Source organism: Gambusia affinis, linkage group LG03, assembly GCF_019740435.1.
Source record: "Gambusia affinis linkage group LG03, SWU_Gaff_1.0, whole genome shotgun sequence".
Classification (NCBI taxonomy): Eukaryota; Metazoa; Chordata; class Actinopteri; order Cyprinodontiformes; family Poeciliidae; genus Gambusia; species Gambusia affinis.
The window spans coordinates 21736281-21757157 of record NC_057870.1 but is presented as its reverse complement, the minus strand read 5'-3'; the positions used below and the strand labels follow the sequence as shown (position 1 = coordinate 21757157).

General features: G+C 37.1%; 1 protein-coding gene across 2 annotated transcripts in view; it reads right to left on the bottom strand.

The window, feature by feature from the left end:
* bmpr1ba (bone morphogenetic protein receptor, type IBa) overlaps window positions 1–20877 on the bottom strand; it is a 64214-nt gene that overhangs the window by 38381 nt on the left and 4956 nt on the right. Inside the window, exon 2 of one of the 2 annotated variants that reach the window (XM_044111410.1) lies at window positions 6150–6221. The exons of the other annotated variant lie outside the window; for it this stretch is intronic. The gene's annotated coding sequence lies outside the window, so the exon portion shown is untranslated. The remainder of the gene's footprint in view (window positions 1–6149; window positions 6222–20877) is intronic. 2 annotated transcript variants of the gene reach the window in all.

The window sequence follows — 20877 nt, the reverse complement described above, 5'->3', positions numbered from 1 at the left end:
GTTAAGTTTAAACTCTGATTTTAATAGCCTATGGTTTAAACTCTTCAAAATCATTAAGTAAATAATCCCAAAGTCCTTGAGAGCCAATATTCCACACATTTTAGATGCCTTTTTATGCCTTCTTCCTTTCTTGATAAGTAAACAATTTTATTGTCAGTCCAAAGGAATGGGCTTTTAGTGTTACTCTACAAATGTCTGTGTGACCTACACAAAAAAGTAAACAAATAATATTGCACAGAACGCATGAAAAAGTAACATTAGCTATGTGCTACCATTGTATCCCAGACTGTATTTACCTAAAGATTAAATATGACTGTAAGCCATATACAAGCCAAAGTAGTTTGGCTTGCCACACACAGAAGGCAGGTGTGGGGTCAGAGTTTCGGTCAGCGGCCTTGGTCCAACTCCCAAATATAGAGAATCCACTATTCAGGGATCCTTAGGTTCACTGCAGGTTCTCGGATAACCACCACAGACCTTTTATGTCTGGAGAAAAGCATGAATGCCGAACACACAAAACATGCATTCATTCCTCCATACATTCTTTTTTCTTTTATCATAAGTGCTGAATAAATCCATGAAGATTTATGTTTTAATCCCACAACATAATCACACAAATTTAGTAAGAGAAATAATATGGAACACACTCAGTTCAATGAGATATCCATGACCTGGTTACCAGAAAACATGAATGCCTTTTCCTCTCTTACCTCACAATCTAACCAGTCACCCACATCAGCTTCTTTGCTTCTTTACAAAATCTCTCTCTATCTCTGGATCTCGGAGAAAACACTATGCACAGTGTCCATTCAGCGAATAACAGAGGATTTGTTCTAAACAGTGAAACACTGCACTCGCACTTTGACCTCCGAAGATGAACTCTGAACTCCAAAATAAGTTGTGACACATAAAAACATGTATTTACACGCATGTGTGAGAGGGTTGTGTGCATGAGGAAGATGCAGACTGATCCATGCAGAGCAGCTGATATGTAGAATTATTGATATGCCTGGAAAATATGTGTAAAACTCTTGATACACAACCTTGAATGTCAGGACATTTGTGTTCCTTAAGTGTGTGTGGGGGGGATCCCAGTTAGAGTTAATCTGAGAATATAAGAACTTTTATTTAATAATTTAAGACTTCTGCTTCTATTGACTATAAATACAACGTGGCAGAAAATTCTATTTTTCAACCATTCTTCAAACAATGTAAGTCTTACCATCACAAACATAAATATAAAGGATTTACTGAAGTTTAGGGGACTTTAATAAGTCTTTAATAAATCTTTTTTAGAGTATATGGTATCATTAAGTATTTGAAATATCAGAATATTTAATATAAACCAACTAAGTTGACATATATCTTTAAAATATTGACTTCATCTATTTTTCTGTACATTTTCACTGGTGCTGCCAATCATTAAGGATGTTACTTCTTTGTGACAAAAACGCACATAAAGATCAGATTGCAATACAAAAATGTATCTTGATAAGTTTATGTTGATAATATGGTATTAGCTCACACTTGGCATGAGGAAACTAAGCGGGAATAAATATAAAAGATGAAGTTGTAGAAAGGAACCCTAAAAAGAAACAAATGACCATCAGATCTGAGAAAGAGTTTGATGGGTCTACCAACCCGATAAGATCTTTTTAGCGCAAAAAAAAATATTTTGTACAACTTCATCAGGCTCTCTTTTTAACTTAAAATAAAATACATTACAATAATGCACAAGACATTTTGTGTTGCTTTTTTAAGTTGTAGAATATATATTGTAAGAATAAAGTATATTGATCCCAAAAATCTACACACATACTACTGAGAATGCATGTAAAGAATCCATCAAAAAGAAAAACCTATTGTTCCCAGCCATAAATTTATGTTAGTGAATACAAGTTCCTGCAGGTCATTATAGAGCAGAGAAACTCCCATTCTCCTCCAGTGAAATAATGTAAATTTGATTGTTGCAAAGCCATCTAACAGCAGGAGTTTTAGCCATGAGTCATTCTCGCTCTGCTCTGACAAAGAGAAAATCCATGAGCGGTAATGAAGACAGCAACTTATTTGACGCTTTAAAATTTTGCTATGTTCTAGTTACTGTGGTACAAAAGTTAAAAGAAGGTCAAAGAAACCAAATAAAACATCTGGATCTGCAAATAAGCAGAACTTTGCCAATACTAATAGAAGAAAACTACTCAGGGTCCTGAATAATTTTCTATAAAAGCAGGGATGAAAGAAAGCTGCACAATTTTCAGTTGGTGTATTCTAAAAAAACAGAATGGCCTCTTAGTAATGGCAACTTTACTGCTACCCAGTACTTGACTGAATTTCTCCATTCACATGCATACATTCGCATATGTGCACTATATATGTGTGAACAATTCTATCTTTGAAACAGTAATTGCTTTTAATACCACTGGGAACACCACACAGATCGTGACAGAGTTTCACCCACAACTACTGATTATGTAAATACGATAACCATCTGTGGACATAATCGTGCATGTGTGTGGGTGTTCTGCCTAATATTCTTTTATCCCTTATCATATGGAGATCAGCTGTTGGACAAATGTGCTATTGTTGAAGGCTGAGTTAGAGCCTCCGGCTTGCTTGTGTGTCTGTGTAAGTGAAGTTGTGCTTTACTGGTTCAGGGCCTCATCTGTTTTCCTGATACTGCGGAGGATCACATGTTGCTTCAGATGAGAAGTCCGGAGCCTGTTATTAAATGTCATAGGCCGATCTTCTAGAATAACCAATAAAGTTCTCACGGCTTCCTCATCTGTGAATATGTGGACGTCCACGGCTAACACACAATGAATGCTATGCAGACCTTGCAAAATTCCCCAATAATCCATTTATCTGGGTATCTGTCTTTCTGACTGACCAACAAATGGTAAGTGCATGCACACACAGGCACAAAATGCCACTGCACTGCTCCTCCCCAACGGCTTAGAGAAATTACTGCCACCTGAAGCGGAACCACGTCCATCATGAGGAGGCCCCACAAAGCCCCACAGGTGTCTTTTAACATGTCCAATGGTCTCCTCCTCCCCCAGCTCTCCATGTGTCCATTCATCTAGCTGCAGTGGAGAACAGCAAAACAAAACACATCCCTGGGGGAGTGGAGGGACCTCGCAACTATCCAAGAACATGAATTCCTCTGTTCGGCAGGCACAGCTTGAAGCATCCTACCTAATGACAGGGCAGTCAAACAATTACTGAATTAATCATGTTGTAAGTTTAAAGAAATTTCATTTTGATACATTGTGTGCACAGGATCTTTTCGGTACTCTAACTTAGTTCGCATGACCTCATATTGTGTTTCTGCTCTTCACCTGTGTGGTGTTAAACAGTCTGATTTGCTGCCAGAAATGAAAAGCACAAATCACTTCATCCTGACCAGACTTGTGTTAAAATGAACACAATGAATTATGAGAGACAGGTGCAAAACACTCCAAACCACAAAGACCAACTTTGCATGTTTTGCAAAGATTTTGAGCTGGCTGTGGTTTAAAGAGGTGTTCCTAAGCCAAACAAATAGAGAGAAATTGAGCAATCAGCAGTTCCTGCAAACTTGCCTTCAATTGAAAATCACACAAGATTTTCCAGATGCTGTCAATCCATACTAATCTACACAGGGCTGACAGTGTAATATAAAAATAAATGTTCATAGTCTACCTCTAAAATAAAAACCTCCAATTTTTTTTCTTTGTCTTCCCAAAGCTATGCTACACAACTTTAGAACACCTCAAAGAGGTAAAAAGTAAAACAATGACTGGAATTCAAATGTTAGGCATGAGTCACAAAAAGACAGCTGCACAGACAACAGTGCACATAGGTAGGCAACACAGCAGCAAAGGGAGTCAGAACCAAAGATAGACAGAAACACAAACATTGAGACAGTCAGTTTTAGAATAAACACAAAGCTCTCTCAGCGTCACCCAGGAAGAAATGCTTTCCTTTGATCTCAACCCATGCGACCTGGCAGCAGTCTGAAGAACTGAATCACCTTCCAAACAAACGTCAACACTGATAACACCCTCAAGGTCAGAGCAGACATGTTTTAGTCAAACATTTTAGTATGCACATATGAACAGTGAGAAGACTCAGAGGGAGGATCAGTAATGTGTAAATGTAAATGAGACATAAAACCATTTATAAAAGCCAATACCTGCAGCTAAGCTTCGCCTTTAACCACCTTACTGCAGTTTTAGAAGTGAACACAACACTTCCAACCAATCGTGTGTTCTGCTTTCAGTCGACTCCGGACTGTACAGCTGTGAATACAGTTCCTTTCTGGTAAAACTTGGGAGGTGCAGCAATTTATTTAGAAGTCTGCTCAATCCCAAACAGGGATAATCGCAAAGACCTCTGCTTACAGTGTTGGGACACAAACTACTTTGCACTGCTGCTGAAGGGCAAAGGTTTGCTGACGCAGCAATATGATCAAATGTACTTCCTCTAACATACAAACACGGTTTGGATAATTTAGTCAAATTTTAAATTAAATAAAGTTAGTTCAAATTGATAAGAACTCTGTGCAATCAAATATTTGTCTTTCATTTCTCAATTTAGGAATCTGAAGTCCATCAATGACTGTCAATGTAAAAAAAAAAAGCACTTAATGGCTGCTCGCTTAAAAATTTAAATTACACATCCATAAAGTGTTAATTCTGTTGATCTCTCTGAATAGGCTCCTTTCATTTTGGCAAGCAGGTTTTTATTTTCAATAGCTTGCCATTCTATGAAGATCTTTGTAGCAATGAATGAAATTAAGAAATTGCATTTCATTTTACAGATAACAAATGTAAAGTTGTAAATACTTAGATATGTGATTGTAAAGTTGTGTTAATTCAATGGTTCAACAATCACAGCGGATCATGCGGCCCTAAGAGAAAAATACCTTCCCAAATGATCCTTTTCTTTTCATTTTGTTTAAAATGTTTATTTTCTGTAAAAAAAAAAAAAAAAAACAGCTTCAAACACTTATCTACTGCAAGTCAAACTATAATTTTTTTTAAATCAAATAATCGTTTTAGTTAACTTCAGGCTACAAAATTTTGTCCTTGTTTAACTAGGAAAATAATAGTTTATAGCTGCTGAAGCAATAAACAGTAGAAACATACACATCAGTTAAACAGAAGGTGTGTGTCCAGATTGGCTCATATCAACATCCACACAGCAGGAGTCCTTGGAGTCAGATGCAATGGAAACAACTGGAAAGGTTTTTTTCATGTCTTTTCATGAGCTCACTAGCAGCACCTTCCCTCATCTCTCTTATTTACATTTACACATCATTACACTGGCCCTGCTCCTCACCCTCCAGTTGTTTTCTGGTTAGAGCCTCGTCATGCTGAAAGATGCTGTTCTCAGCACACCTGAGACTACACATGCAAGTTCACATGTACGTTTCTTTCACCACATGAGTGTTTGTGAATGTGCCAGGTGGTATTTTACATCCTGGAAATAAATTTCTCCAGTTACATCAGTAATGAAGTGTGACTAAAGCCCAAAACCTTCCATGATAGTAATGCATTACAAAATGGAATGTGCAAAGAGCATTCACACAGAGCAACAATTTGATAGAAAAGTACAGCAGTCAATAAATCTGTAAAACCAATTTATTCTTCCGCTTTCAGAGATTTTGTATTTCATGCTACATTGATTTTATATTGGAAAGATGTACATGCACATTTTGAAACATTATCAAATCAACAGCAAAAAAGGATTATGTTCATTAATTACGTTTTCATTTCAAAGAACTTGAAAGATTTTTTTCCTATTCACATCCATTCCAAAAAATATGTAACTTTGGTCAATATTTTCTGTTTTACTGATCAGTACAATTTATCCTCTGCCAAAGTAAAAATGTGCAGAGAAAGCAGAGCTTTCAATGTTGTCTTGTTCCATTCCTGAATTGTCTTTTCTGTTCAGAGTGCTAGTAAAAGTGATGCCTTGGTGCTGGGACTCTTATTCTCCCAAATTGTTTATTTGTTGTACAACTGTTTCTTGGTGTGTGATATTTGCTTTAGCTTAAATTTCCTATTTATTTTTAAAGTTTTTATAAATTATGTCGGTATTATGAATTCTACTTAAATGTGCTGAACAAATAAAATTTCCTTGAACACAATAAATTTTCTTCTTACCTGGAAGCGATGGGTTAACGTTGGTTGGTTTCAACTTACGCAGAAGAGTTTGTTCACACAGCTGAACACTACCTGCACACAATGTCACAATATTTAGGGAAAATTACACAAGGATTTTGTGAACAAACTGTAGCTTTAATGCAGCCATTACTTCTGGGAAAAAAAAGAAACTGAAAAGAACATAAACATGATTCCTACTGTAACAAGTAACACAGCTGGTCTCTTTCAAATCAGTCTAAACTCCCTCACTCATTGACTGTAGCCACTTAATCCTGTCCAAGGTTACAGAGGAGCTGTCGTCTATACTGGAATTCAACAGATGACGCGGTGCACACCCGGAACATCTCAAGGCCAACAGCCATCCATGCTAACACCAAGTGCAACGTAGAATCAACAATTAACCTAACGGGTATATTTTGCGTGCTTTTGGAGTAAATCATAATATCAAGAAAAAATTATTGCAGTTTTTGGACTCCAAATTTATTAGAAAGGATAAAGTGAGTGAAGGGTCAAGTCTAACAGATTCCCACCTGTGGAGTTGGAAAAATAAGCTCAACTCTAAATTCCTTCAATAACCATAACTCTCTGGGCGGGTCCATTTCTTCATCTCTAAGAAAACACAGCTTTAGAAAAAACTGTAATTCACATTGGATTCATTTTGCACAGCGTTGCTTTTTATTGGCACCCTATAAACCAGTCCACTGTGTGCGTGTGTGAGTTGTGTGCCTGTCTGTGGTCTGTAGCTAATGTAAAAGCCTGTAGTCAGAACCACAATTTGACAAAGGGGTTAATTCACACTAGGTGTTAAAATGAGCAGATCTTACATAAATCAAAGCCTCTACAGATTTTAATACATCGGTGGAACCACAACTAGTTAAGGGGGAAAGAAGAAAAGCCATACATTTACCCTTGTAAAAGTGTCATCCAGTTAACGATGAAGAAAATGACACTAGTAATTGCTGTGGGTCAAAAACGTCCAGGATAATGATTCTTTTAGCTCACATAGTTGCAATGAAATCTAATCCCGAGAGTTGTAAAACCTGCCACGCTTTAATAATCACCACACAGAACACGAACCTTGAGTAAATTAAGACCAAATACTGATTAATTTTAAGACTGTTACCCTTATTTAAAAAAACAAAAAAAAACAACATAAGTTTGATGGCAAACTTAGAAAAGATAACAACTGACACATGAAACCTGACTTCAAGAAGAAAGGGAGATTTACTGGATAAGATTAATACTCAGATTCATCTTGGCAGCAGTTCTGCTCCAAGGACAGAGAACATTTGTTTAAAAGAGGGCGAACTCAGACTGTATATCAACTTAGATTAATCTAAAACCTGAAGATATCACTATCAAGGAAAATTGTTGCATAGGTTAGATTGACGGTATATACAAGGTTCTGTGTGACACAGAAATGAACAAGTCAATCTTTGTTTATACTAGAAGATCTTAAAGAAAGTAATTATATCTGCTTACTGCTTAACGGTTAAGCAGTAAGCAGATATAATTACTTTCTCTTTTGACACTCAACCATCCTCGGACTTGAGCAGCAAAACACAATAATATCGCCAAGTGTCATTCTAAATATATACTGACAAAAATCACTAATGAATTTATAAAAACAAACACTTTGTTACTAACTATATGTGCCTATGGCATGATTGTGTTCTTACGTTTTTAATGTGACTTCTGTTTACGGACATCACTGGACAGCTTCTCAACATCGGGGTTGTAAGATGCAACTTTAATTTTGACGCAGCAGCTAATGTAGCGTCTTCCCTGAAAACGTCTTTCCACACTTTCCGTATTTTTCAGACTATAAGCCGCTACTTTGTTCCCACGCTTTGAACCATGCAGCTTATATAATGCGACTTATGACTTTTTGCTTTTTTTTTATTTGTAGATGCGGCTTATAGTAAGGTGCGCTCTATAGTCCGGAAAGTACGGTACTCTTTTTGTTATTTGACAACTTCTCGCTACAGAGCAAACATTCAGGTAATCCTTCTGCATTGGCAATGAATGCAAATGATTCGATCCAAGAATTGTAGAATCTCTCCTCGGCTATTTTTCTCTTTACCCCTTTGCTATCCATGGCCCACCACACACCCGTCGGTTTGTTTACAACAGCCATCTGCCTCGCACCCCGCCCAGCTGAAAGAACCTTGTCACAGGCTATGACGCAAATCTTTGTTGACGGAAATGTTGAAATTTAATATTTATTCCACACACTTTTATAGCATTGGAAAACGTTAAGAATGATTGTGTCATGTTTGTCCTCCTACAGAAATCATATTAAATTTAAAAAAAAAAATTTTTCACACCCCCATCTTTTTCCATTTTCAATCAATTTTGAAAAAGCTCCAGAGAGCCACTAGGGCAGCACTAAAGAGCCAAGGGTTGCCAACTCCTGGCTTAACCTGACCTGACCAGGAGAGAAAAGTAGCACACAGACAGAAAATGTCTTGGCAAAATGCTACACTGAAAAGTAATAGAAATACAAGTAAGATAATGTCATTGAAATTTTTTACTTTAACCATAAACAGCTGTTATATACAACCTTGAGAACCAGCTATAGTACCAAATGTGCTGGACAGCTTCGTTTGATCCGAGTTGCGGCGATGGCAGAAAATGCCAGTGGAGGTATCAGCTTACAGGTCAGCCTTCAGGAGCAGACATGTCATGGCTGTATCCCAAACAGTTGGTTCTTTCAAAAAGGATCAGTGAGACAGATTACTACCCCAATCCTTTCTTTCACTTAGTTACTACAATCTGTCAACTCGCTTTCAGCTTTACAATAGGCAACAAAAACATGGACAGATCGGGTGACTGGAGAAATCCAACAGCTTGCAATGAAAAGTCATGTGCAGATATTCTAAAGCCACATATATTGTGGCTTTAGAATATTTGATACAGTATTGTGATACAAGATGATGCCTCAGTAATGTAATTTGGCTAATATAAGACTATATTAAATACACTCATGTTAGTTGCAGACTGAAGCTTGTGGATACAGACAAGTTAAAAAAAAAACAATTGCAAGGTGTATGTTAATCAATTGGAGCTAATGATTAGTATAAACACTAAACCCAGTTAGAATGTCATTCCCTCATCAAACACATACCCAGAGTGTAACTTTGATTCATTGATGCATGTTTGAAGAATCCTTGAATCTCCCATGGTAGCAATGCCTTAACGCCTGCTAATAAAATGCGCCACCCATTTAGCCAAAGCTCCTCCTTGGAGATGCAGTCGTCAGCCAACTCCAGCCACACAGAGCATCTCTCACCCATACAACTCCTCCAGACTAGTGGCAGCAGCAATTACCAAACACCTTTTGAATTTGTGTCTGTTGAGCTCATCAAATAATCTACAACACTCCAAACAAATGCTGTCAACTACGTCATTGGGAAGCATGTGGAAGCATGGTTGTGATGAGGTGCTGAAGGGAGAGTGTTGGAAAGAGTAGGGGTTTTTAAATAGACAGAGGACAGTTTCAAGACGTCAGATACAGCTATGTTTCAAAGTCAAAATTTACCTCCATCCTGCAACCCTTTAAATCAATATGGTAATAAACTTTTTCACTATGCAGCAATTGTAATTTGAGATTCGGCTGTAAGTTACCAAAATGTTCTCAGCTAGATACAATTACACATTATGATTTCCCATAAACCTTTGCCAGTGTGTGTATTTTTCCTCTCTCGCAGGGCGGGCAGCTCCTAAATTCTTGTTTGGTTTGTGAGCAATGCAATGAGGTCTAGATTTGCTTTCAAGTCTCACTGAGGGTTTATGAGAATGTTTCTTTCTTTTTCTTTTTTTGAAGAAAAAAAAACAACTTAAAAATGATAATGCACTGAAATGTTTATTATCACCAGGTCAATAGAAGCCTTGCCTTCAGAGCAGTTTTAAGCTGAAAATTACTTTTTTAAACAAACACTGCTGATATCATTATTGTCTAGCGATATCCACAGGAATTTTTAAAACAGGTTTCTTGTCTCAGTGGCATAATAGGAGGGAGATATCTTTCATATATGTTTGTTTTTTTTTTTCCACAAGCTGAAATAATGTTTAGTTTTTAACACTGCATCCTGGACCTGTTCCAGCGTTCAACAACTCAGGGTTTCCATGGTGACCATATCAAGCTCAACAACATATTACAGCACCTGGCTATAACTCTGAGAGCGCTGCTACAATCGTTCTCAAAGTAGTGTGTGAAAAGTTTATGTGTTTCATATTTTTGGGGTAAAGTGATTCTGACATTGTGTCAAATCATCTCCATAACTTGCCTAATGAATGGTGATGTGTTGCTTTTTGATACCACTTAGATGGTGTTGTCAAACAATAAAAAGAGATGGATAGAAGGATGGAGAGAGCAGTACAAGTGATAAGTGGACAATTTTCTGATAAAGTTACAGTAATAAATAAGCATAAACATGATTTTGCTTTTTTTAAGCAACATTTTTATTTCTGCCTTTTAAAACCTACCCTTACCCAGGATATATAATGAAGGTAGATAGAACTAAGATACAACCTGACCAATTTTCTCCTCTAAGATTCCTGCTGCAGTCCTTTTTGTAATAAAGTTTTCTAATTCCTTACTTGTTTTAACTATTCAAGATTTGGACACAAGAAATCTTGTTGAGATATGAGGTCTCAATTTCCAAACTGACCCATTTCAGACAAACAATAAGTAATGCAGAAGAGATTATGTGCAATTTAAGACATTCAAAAATGTGTGAAGCAATCCTACAACTTAGTGCAAATATATGGTTTTGGCCTTTCTATGCTATGACAGAGTTGACCTTATTGAGACGTCAATAATGACTACCTTACTGTAGCTTTAATGCAGCCTTTAGTAAAGACAGGAATGACAGTCCCACGATCTGTCATTCCTGTAAAAAGTCTCATGCAGCTCATCTTTATTCACACACTGTGTGACTCATTCACAGATCTTGTTTGACACACAACACATTAGCCACAATGCAGTATAAAATATGCAGTTGTGACATTAGATTCAGTTGGAATTGTTGTTCACGGCGCAAATGTTAAGAGTTTTTTGCGAATCTGTCGATCACTAAGTCCATGGGTCATCCTCAAGGTGCTGAGCCTTTTGTGGCAAAACATATATGCCTAATTCAGTCTAATTTATGGAGGCTGTAATTATTATAAGTCAATGTAAAGGGGAAAGCACCCAACATGGATTACAAAAGCAAAATGAATGCATTTATAATATTGTAAAATTCAGAATGATCATTGGTCCTCCATTCTTATTTTTTTTTGTATTTTTTTTTCCTCATTCTCAGCTGCAGGCACTAACGAAAATCCTGTCCAGTGAAACAGTGCTGCCTCAGAAGCTTTAGGAAATTCTAGAAAACCATTACAAGAAAACACATGATCAAATTCATGTGAGGCTGTAAATAGCTAAATGTCTGAACAGAAGATTGATTCATGCTTATGGGTAATGTGGCAGTCACTCAGCATACCTGGCCTTTTACCCTGCACTCACACATAACATCACTGAGGAACTTCTGTTAGTTGGTTTCTTGCTCGCTCTCTCACGCACACGCAAATTCACTAGAACACACACATAGACCCCACCCACATTGTAAAAAACACACACAAGCAATCATACAAGTTGAATTTATATAGCATGTCACCTAGCAGTGCAGCCAGTGCAGAATGTCCAGACTGTGGAACCCCAACACACTGCAGTTCTCACAAATACTAAACCAACATTGTACCAAAACCGAAGAAAGCCCAATTTAGAGTGAGATGGGGAAGTAGCGTATAGATTATTTAAATTTTATGAACTGAAGTTCAATCATTGCAGGATGAGTGGCTTATTTGTATCTAAGTACAGACATTAAACTGAGTCTCTTCTCTTTGAATCTATTTTGTGTCTAGTTCTGACAGACAACGTCAATGTAAAACATCCAAGTTTTAAATTTAAACCAGACAAGACTCTGTGAGAGTAAATGCTGCCCTTGGATCTTTTAAAATGTACTAAAAGATCCTAAAAAGTCAAAATGTCAACATGTATAAAGCAAGAGTAGACGTCATTTAGGTTTCTAAGCTTAAGTTGTTTTCACACAAAAATTGACCTGTTCATTTAAATTCACCCATAAAACTAAAACATTAGAGGACTCTGTGTGGTGTAGAGGCAGAGCGAGTGCCCAATAACAGAGGGCAGTTCACATTGCATCTGTCCAGGGCTTGATTCCTGACCCTGAGACCTTTTCTGCATGTCTGACCCCTACTTCTCTACTTGCCTATTCTGGTGACTGTCAACAAAGGCCTCTAATGCTGAAAAATTATGTTTAAAAAGATAATAAATAATAAATACCACACCAGTGCTGGGTAATTTCAAACTTAGAACATTTGCCTTGACTTTATAACAACTGTAATATCTCTACATTGCTGAAAAGTATTTATAAAACATCTTTTATCAATGACAATATTAAGAAAATCTTTAAACATAAACCCCTAAATAAATTTGATATGCTTTATATGCCTATGAAGTGTTTCTCCCACCTTAGTAACTTTACATTTCATAATGAAACCACAAAGCCTACATAAATAACTTTGCCTATCATTTACTCTCAGGTTTATGTTTGCTAATAAGTTTGGTCCCTGTCACATATCTAATAAATAAGCAATTCAATATGGCAAATATTGCCATTTATTTTCAACCCTTTGCCTCTGTCAGTCAGCGTCAAAGCATCTGCAGACCACCCCTGCTGGCGTTGAAGGCCAGATAAGGTTGACTGTTTTAGACTAATTTTGTCTGACGTGCACTTGTCAGGGACTGATGTGATTTGTTTGACCACCCAACACGCCTTGAGGTGTAAAAAAAGTACAGTATGGAGTCATGAAGCAGTGATAGGTGTTTGTCTCCATTGCATGCATGCTTTGAAACTGAAAACAAAGAAACAAATTATTGTACCTACTAGTTAAACAAACTTTGCCCACTTTTTTTGCATTTCAATGTGACCAACTTGTAAGATGTAAAGTGCAAAACTTAAAGTTTTTTTTGTTTTTTTTTTATGTTATGTAGGACTCCCAGCAAGATACATTTTCATCTTGTTTTTGACAGTAATGTATTCTTTTACTCTAATTGCCTTTATATTAATTAAGATAAGCATTTATTTACCTATTTGAAATGTGTGGGGGTTTTTTCAAAATTTTTAGTGGACTTTTTAAAAGATTTAAAAACATTTCGGAATTAATATTAAAACCAAACAGTGGTATGTAAAAGTGCTATATTTTTTAACATTTTAGTTTAAACTATCACACAGTGCCTTAAAGACCTTGGTCACTCAGTGATTCAATAAAGACTCAATAATGTTTAAGCTTCACTAAGAAGGTCCATCCTTCCGTCTGTCCATCCATCCTTTTCTAACACCCTTGTCCCTAGTGGGGTCGGGAGGTGTTGGTGTTTATCTCCAGCTACGTTTCGGGCGAGAGGTGGGGTCACCTTGGACAGGTTGCCAGTCTGTCGCAGGGCAACACAGAGACATACAGGACAAACAACCATGCACACACACGATTTCACAGTCCATCTGTGGTAAATTTTTCAATACATATGGGACAGCAATTATTTTGGTTTTAATCTATTCTTTTCGCCATCTTAATTATTAATTTTATTCATATATCTGTTCAAAAGTCTCAGAAGTGTTTTGTGAAGATTTTAATATTCTACAATAGTGGATCATAAAACAGATTTAAGTTTATTGTTAGTAGGAAAAGATCAAAAAAAGTGTCTCAAGGTTTGTATTGAAAGCTTAAATTGTTGACATTTTGGACATTTTATCCTCATTGACAGGATGCTACTTAGTGTGTTTAATAGCATATAGACATTCAGACAATATAATTACAAAATTATTTGAACTATAAAATGGAAAATAGGTTTTTGTTCCTCAGAAAAACTGTGATTTTATGGGTGTTTCATTGTGTAGTTCTTGACATCTTGAACCAGATGAGTGTGTTCTGCTCAATGAACTGTGATGTGGGAGTGTTTCTACTTGCAAAGGAACAGGCTGACTGATGGAGCTGGATGTCTCAAAGATCTAAACATCATCTGTTCATGAAACTTGAGCTACTTTGCTAGAAGATACTTTTCTTTCTTTGTCTTTTGTTCTTTTTTCGGTAATGGCTCAAAAACAACAAACACATTGATAGATAGTACCACATCAAAGCATACTAAGTGTGACATCACATGCTCCTTTTTAGGGAATTAGTAACGTTTTTTTCCCCCCAAGACAAAATTTATGTCTATTGTTTGAAAATGTCTGTACTAACATTTTAACACAATACAAACTCAACTTTATATTAATAAAATTTTGCACTGACAGTTTTAAAACAGAACATCTAATTTAAGGTTGATTTCTATGAAAAATGCCAGTTTAATAAATATCTAAACCAGTGGTTAAAAAACAATGCTAGTGTTTCGCCGCAGAACAATGTGGTAGCTTATCTTTAAGGCTCCATTTACATGAGACCACTATCTGGAAACTGCCAGCATTTTCTGATTTCTAATATTGATTGGGAAAAAGTTATACACTTAAGACTGTGTAGATAACCAGGCCAGGGCACTTAACGGCCTTGTGAGTTTAGCAAGACATTTAAAAGTGCATGCCCATCTGTGCTTTAGCTTCCTCCTCACTAGCTTCCAGCTCATTTAGAAAACAGTAACAACACACAGCAACCAGAAATCTTATGACCTAACATATGTAAAAACTTACAAGAAAACAATGCAGAGACTTCAGCAGAGAGAAACCATTAAAAAGGGAAGCAGCAGATCTCTGCACACATGTCAAACCTATTCAGATTAAAAGCACAGTCAGTTCATCTTGAGAATGCCTTTTAGCCACAGACTGTCCACAGTCCTGCAGATTAGCCTTAATTTCCTGCAGTACAAGTCATGCTACATATTGAGAGCAACTTCTCGTCGCTTAATTACATGTACTAGCGCTGGGTCAGAAAAAAGATTTGACCTAAGAATTCACAGAGAGGAACGCAGGTCGTTTTTGATGTGCTCTATAAAGTGGGCGAGAGGTGCAAACACTTAGCAAATAGTGGAACGTGTTGCAAACACATGAATGATGTAATTTCTAAAACACAAAAGCAAGAGAAAATACTGCAATCAAAAACCTTTGCAATCACAGAATATTGAAGCAAAACCTAAACTCAACAAAACAGATGCAAACAAAATACTACAACCATCAAAAATACAAGCAAAAGGGAAAAAGCAAAAACTGCAAATATGAACAGATTAGTCCAGACCACTAGGGGGAGTCTGGTGCAGATACTACTGTATTGTAAAAGACTGCGTGTTTGAAAAAGTCGTGGAGCATTTCTTTCTCCAACTTCTTCACGACATCCAATTAAATCATGACATTCCATCTTTACTGCTTAGATATTGATATTTATGGTCTTTACTGAAAGTCTAATCCCATAATTTTTTTTTGGTTGACTCCCTCCAGTAGATTGTAGCATTTCTGTGGAGTGTTGTTCTGTTCCATTTGTTTGTATTTGTGTGTTTTTGGAGATTGCATCATTCATGTGTGCAGCAGCTCATTTTGTCATTTGCTGTGTGTTTACACCTTTCTGCCACTGTAGCTCCACAAATTTCACAATAAAATTTAAAAAGAGTGTACATGTATTTTTATTATTGGCAAGCATAAATGATCCTAAAACAGAAAGTGAATGAGAAATATTTCTAAGATAAACTTATTAAAAATTAATAGATATGTTTGACCTTGATACTTTCAGAAAGCACCTCGGCCTTTTATGTACTCAGACAGTTAAGCCCAACACATTGGCCCCTTCTGTATAACAGTATTAATGTGGTGGTGTTGTTTTTGGTAACATCAGATGTTTCAAGATGACATCTCACATTCTACCAACAAAAAAACTATACGATGTTATGGAAACATTTATGAGTCGAACAGCTCTTGTATAACTTCCAACTTACACATTTTCAGACAACAAAGGACAGCCTATTTGGGTTTATTTTGCCCTCCTCCCTGCCTTTTCCCCTCCAGGTGGCTGCAGGCCTCGTAAATGGCTCCAGACACGAGGACTCTGCCCACCATCTGACAGTAATTAGAACATAGTCTTGCTTAATGGAGGGCGAGCCTGAGTACTCAATTGCTGAAAAACACCTTGATGTGCAGCAAAAATTAAGCATACCACCCACAAGTTTCTATATTGAGGTCACAATTGCTAATGAACAGTGAACACTCTGCCATATATTCATGTGAGATACAAAAACGGAGATATGGATTAAACAAATATAAAATATAATTAGAGAAGGAAACATAGGCACATGCATTAGATATATTTATTCAGACTTAAATTCTAAATAAAAGCCATGTGCTAGTGTCGCATAAGCAAACCGATACATTTATTAGCAGAGTCTATATTAACATCCTTTGGAAGCCATATTAGTTTTCATTGTCCATGTGCTTTCTTCTGTCTTTGTCTTGTCATTCAAACTCACACACACCACCTCTTTCTCTCCTTGCTCTCTCTCCTCTGCTCTGACATCTGATAGTGATTATAACGCAGCCTCAAAAAACACAACTCACTTAACTCTGCTTTATTAACTGACTCGGTACTTCTGGTAAAATTTGTCCACGTACATGTAGAATCAAATGAAACACTCTTTGACCCCTGGAGGGTATCTCCTGGCAAAAAAAGACACAGAAGCACATGCCAGAGACACATGCGCTCTTTACCTCCTTCCACCCTTATGTGGCCATTTCAAATCAGACCCTCATCCTGTCTACCCCCTCCCTGACTCCGTCTCCAGTCCCCTGGAACAGAACAGTCACGGCTGTGTGCACTGCTGATTAGCTAGAACCTGAACCGAGGGGAAACACTAGAAAGCCCAGTGTTCTTTATTGTGTTTCCCCTTTGGACAAAGGGAGTCTCTGACAACTTGGCTTTCGTCGTACTATTACCTTATCTTTTACTAATGTAACCCCAACATTAGGGCAGCTTTTGTTGCTACAAAGATACCTCTTTCCTGAAACCGACCAAAATGAAATAGAGAAAAGTAGATTTGAACACAATTATAGAAAGGAGAAGAATTTAAATGAAGTTTGACAAAATTAGAGGAACATGTGAGGTTGTGTACTGTCTAGAATTGCAATTTGGGGAGTGTAATGTGGTAATGGGAGGGAATGCAATCAAAGGTTTATGTCTGAACTTATTTGCTGTACCCATGTTCTTAATCCAATGTGATAACATATTTTAATATCAGCCTATCTAAATAACTTTTAACCAAATATGCAGACATAAAAGTCAAAATGCAACTTTTAAAGTTTAAGGACTGAGCTTTCACACCTACAAGGAAACCACCTCTTGTCAAATTGAAGCACACCAAGTAGATCTGGTGCCTTAAAACACAGTGCATTTTCTCTATAGGCATGTTGTCTGTTAATTAACCTGTCACGATAGTGAGCTTGACACCATTTTACATGCTTTCAGTTTTGATTTGTTTTCGGAGGATTTTCTGGGGACTTTAGTCTCTATGTCCTCTAATCTCCTCATCTTCACACAAGATGTCAGCTGTCACACCGGAGATAATGAAACGCTGGATTTATTGTACCTACAACAAGGAGGCATATAGATCATCACCTATCGCTTCTCTGAGGTCCACAAATCACAACTTGGTTCAATCTCAGCCTGTTTGTAAACCTTTTGTACACAGAGAACCAGCTGTGACATGAAAAGTGAAGAGATGGTCAGTGGAGACAGACTCTTTCATCTCCTATGTGTGGGAAGGGCCTTGTTCCTCATGGGACGGACATCGACAGCACCACTAACTGCATCACGGACTAAATTTACTTCTGTGTGGACAACAGCATGCCCATCAGGAAGGTTTGGTGTTTCTCCAACAATAAGCCCTGGATAAACCCTGACAAAAAAGGATCTCCTTAAGGAAAAGAAGAGAGCCTTTTGATCAGGAACCAAGGAGGAGTTCTGAGCTGTACAGAAGGAACTGAGAAAGAAAATTAGGGATGGGAAAAACATATGCAGAAAGAAAGTGGATGGAAAAAAGATGGGCTAGCTGCAGCAGAGTAACATCCGTGGGATTGGGAAGAGCCTGGAAACCATCTCTGACCACCAACCAAGCCCCCACGCTCTAGGACACTTAACGACTTCAACCAGTTCTTTAATAGGTTGGAGCAGTCACCAACCCCTGCTTCAGCTCAGTCTTCCCTGTTGTTATCTCTTAGCATTATCACTGTTGGACAACGTCTCCCACTTTATCCAGGAAGCCGTTGCTGAAACTGAGAGCTTCTTTAGTAACAGACTGCTGCATGCTAGGTGCACATTAGAGCTTTATCACAGATCCTTCCTCCCAGCAGCTGTCAAACTACAACCATTGCTCCCAACAAACTCAAAATGTATTTACACACAGGCTTGCAGTTTTACTCATTCTGAATAAGATTTCTGCTGGTATCTACACATCTCTGCTGTTGCATAGTTTTTGCTGTCACAAAATCATCTGTCTTGTTAAAGCTCAAATATACATGTAAATGTTGTACATTTTTATTTTAATAAAAATGTACAAAAATGTGCACAGTCCGTTGATACACTACTTTACATATTTGTGTTGAATTTTGGCCCTTATGCTACTATATGTTGTTTTTTATGATGTTTTCATATTTAGCATTTTCCTGTCTTGGTGTGAATCTACTTCCTTTGATTGCTTGTCACATTGCTGTTTTAGCACAGGAATTTCCCCTTTGAAAGACAATAAAGCATTTTTCAGTTTATTCTTCTAATCTGCTAAATGTGAAATATTATGCGGCTTTTTGAAAATCTTAAAGAGTCTACATTTTTTCAGGGAACAAACAGTGCTCCCAGAAAAATGTGGTGTACAGCTAGCAATGGTTATTGTTTGTAATTGTGTTACTCGGCAATAAAATGCTAAGGACAAATAAATCAGTCAACTCAAAAATCATTTTGTTTTAAAGAAGTGAAATCCTCTTTTAACAGCAATTGCTCTCCCATAGATGCAATGTGAAGCTGGTGCTGTTTATGTAGCTATTGACTATTCACTAAACATATCCTCTATGCTGTTAAGCATAGTTCTTAAATTAGTATTGGCTAGAAAGAGCTTTAATAAAAATATTTAAAAAATAGATTCACCCACAAAGCTTGTGAATGTGCATCTCTACCAAAAAGACTAATTTCATTCATATGGGATCTCTGATTTTTCCCCCTCAGGTAGCTGAGCTGACATGGATCATGGGGGCTCTGCTTATAAAATCACTGCTCCTCCTGCATCAATTTTAAAATGGAAGCAGGTGATACTTATGTATAGGCAACAAATTTTTTTAATGAAGAGCGTAAATAAAAAATAGTTTTAAAAATCACTGAAAATCAAATAGAAATCAGTTTCCATGAATAAAAATAAGAACTGTTTTAGATAAAGAAATTCCCAAGCCAGTTGAAATTCAGGGGTTCATGTGTTTTTGTGATAATTGTTGTCTGTGTGACTTAATGCATAGTCATCTGCTTGATGCCTTTTTGGCCTCAAACCTATAGGGGTCTGTTAGGGACATCTGGGCTCTCTTGGACTCTCCACCTCTATATTTTGCAGTTGCTTTCCCCCCGATCTGATGGAGCTGATTAGGTGCTGGCCATCTGTTCAGCTCCGTTTTTATAGATCATCCAATTGAATCTATAAAACCACAGCCCTTTATCTACAGTATGTGGAGTATCAAAGACCATTCCTTGGACTTATTCCTTACATTTACCTTAATCTATCTGAAGTTGCAGATTTTTTACTTTAGCGGAAAGAATGAAATAAAAACAAATCATAAATGCTTAAGCGTCATCTTACCAACAGATGTTCTTCAACAACACATTCTCTTCTGGCTGGCAGTAGCAATAAAGTAATACCATAATGTACACTGTGACACAGGACACAGTTTAAAGACTCCCAGAGGCCTGCTTCACATTCTAATTGCCTTTTTAGATGGATATGTAGAAATCCACAGGACACATAAGTGAAGAAACAGGCCCACTCGAGATTGGATTTCATCTGCATCAGATTCAATTTCTTAGAGGGTAAATTCAATTTGGTACCAATCAGGTTTAATTTATAAGAAATTACGTCTTCAGAAAACATATTGATGAGCCCATCATGAATTTACGTCTCATGGGAAGGTGGTGTGTGCATGAGCAACGTGGATGCAATTTCACCCAGGAGGGTATTGATGACGCGATACAAAACAGTACATCTGCAGCAGCACATTTGCTGCTTATCTGTGCAGAAGTCAGATCCAGAGAGGAAAGGTGAATAAGGAGAGAGAAAAAAAAGGCAAAGAGAAGCCTTTTTTAAGAGAGTCCCCTTCAGTATTATTTTGCAGGTCACAGAATACAACAAAAAAAGAAAAGCATTTGCCATACAAGACTGAAGAGTCTCTGGCTCAATACACCTTTGCCATTTTGTACACCTTTTTTTTTTGTACAAACATTAAACTTTCATCCCCACTGACAATAATTACATGAACAGTCTAAATTGTTAAATTTCAACGTAGTCTACGAAGAACAACTGAGATTACATTTTTTAAAGCAACTGTTTTACTATTACTTGTACATTCTGTTTTCCAAGACTGTTTGAATTTTATGTTTAACAGCTGACTGCGTCTTCTTCAACCTTTTTTAGTTCTGAACCCATGTGGTCGTGTTTTGAAAAGTCAAT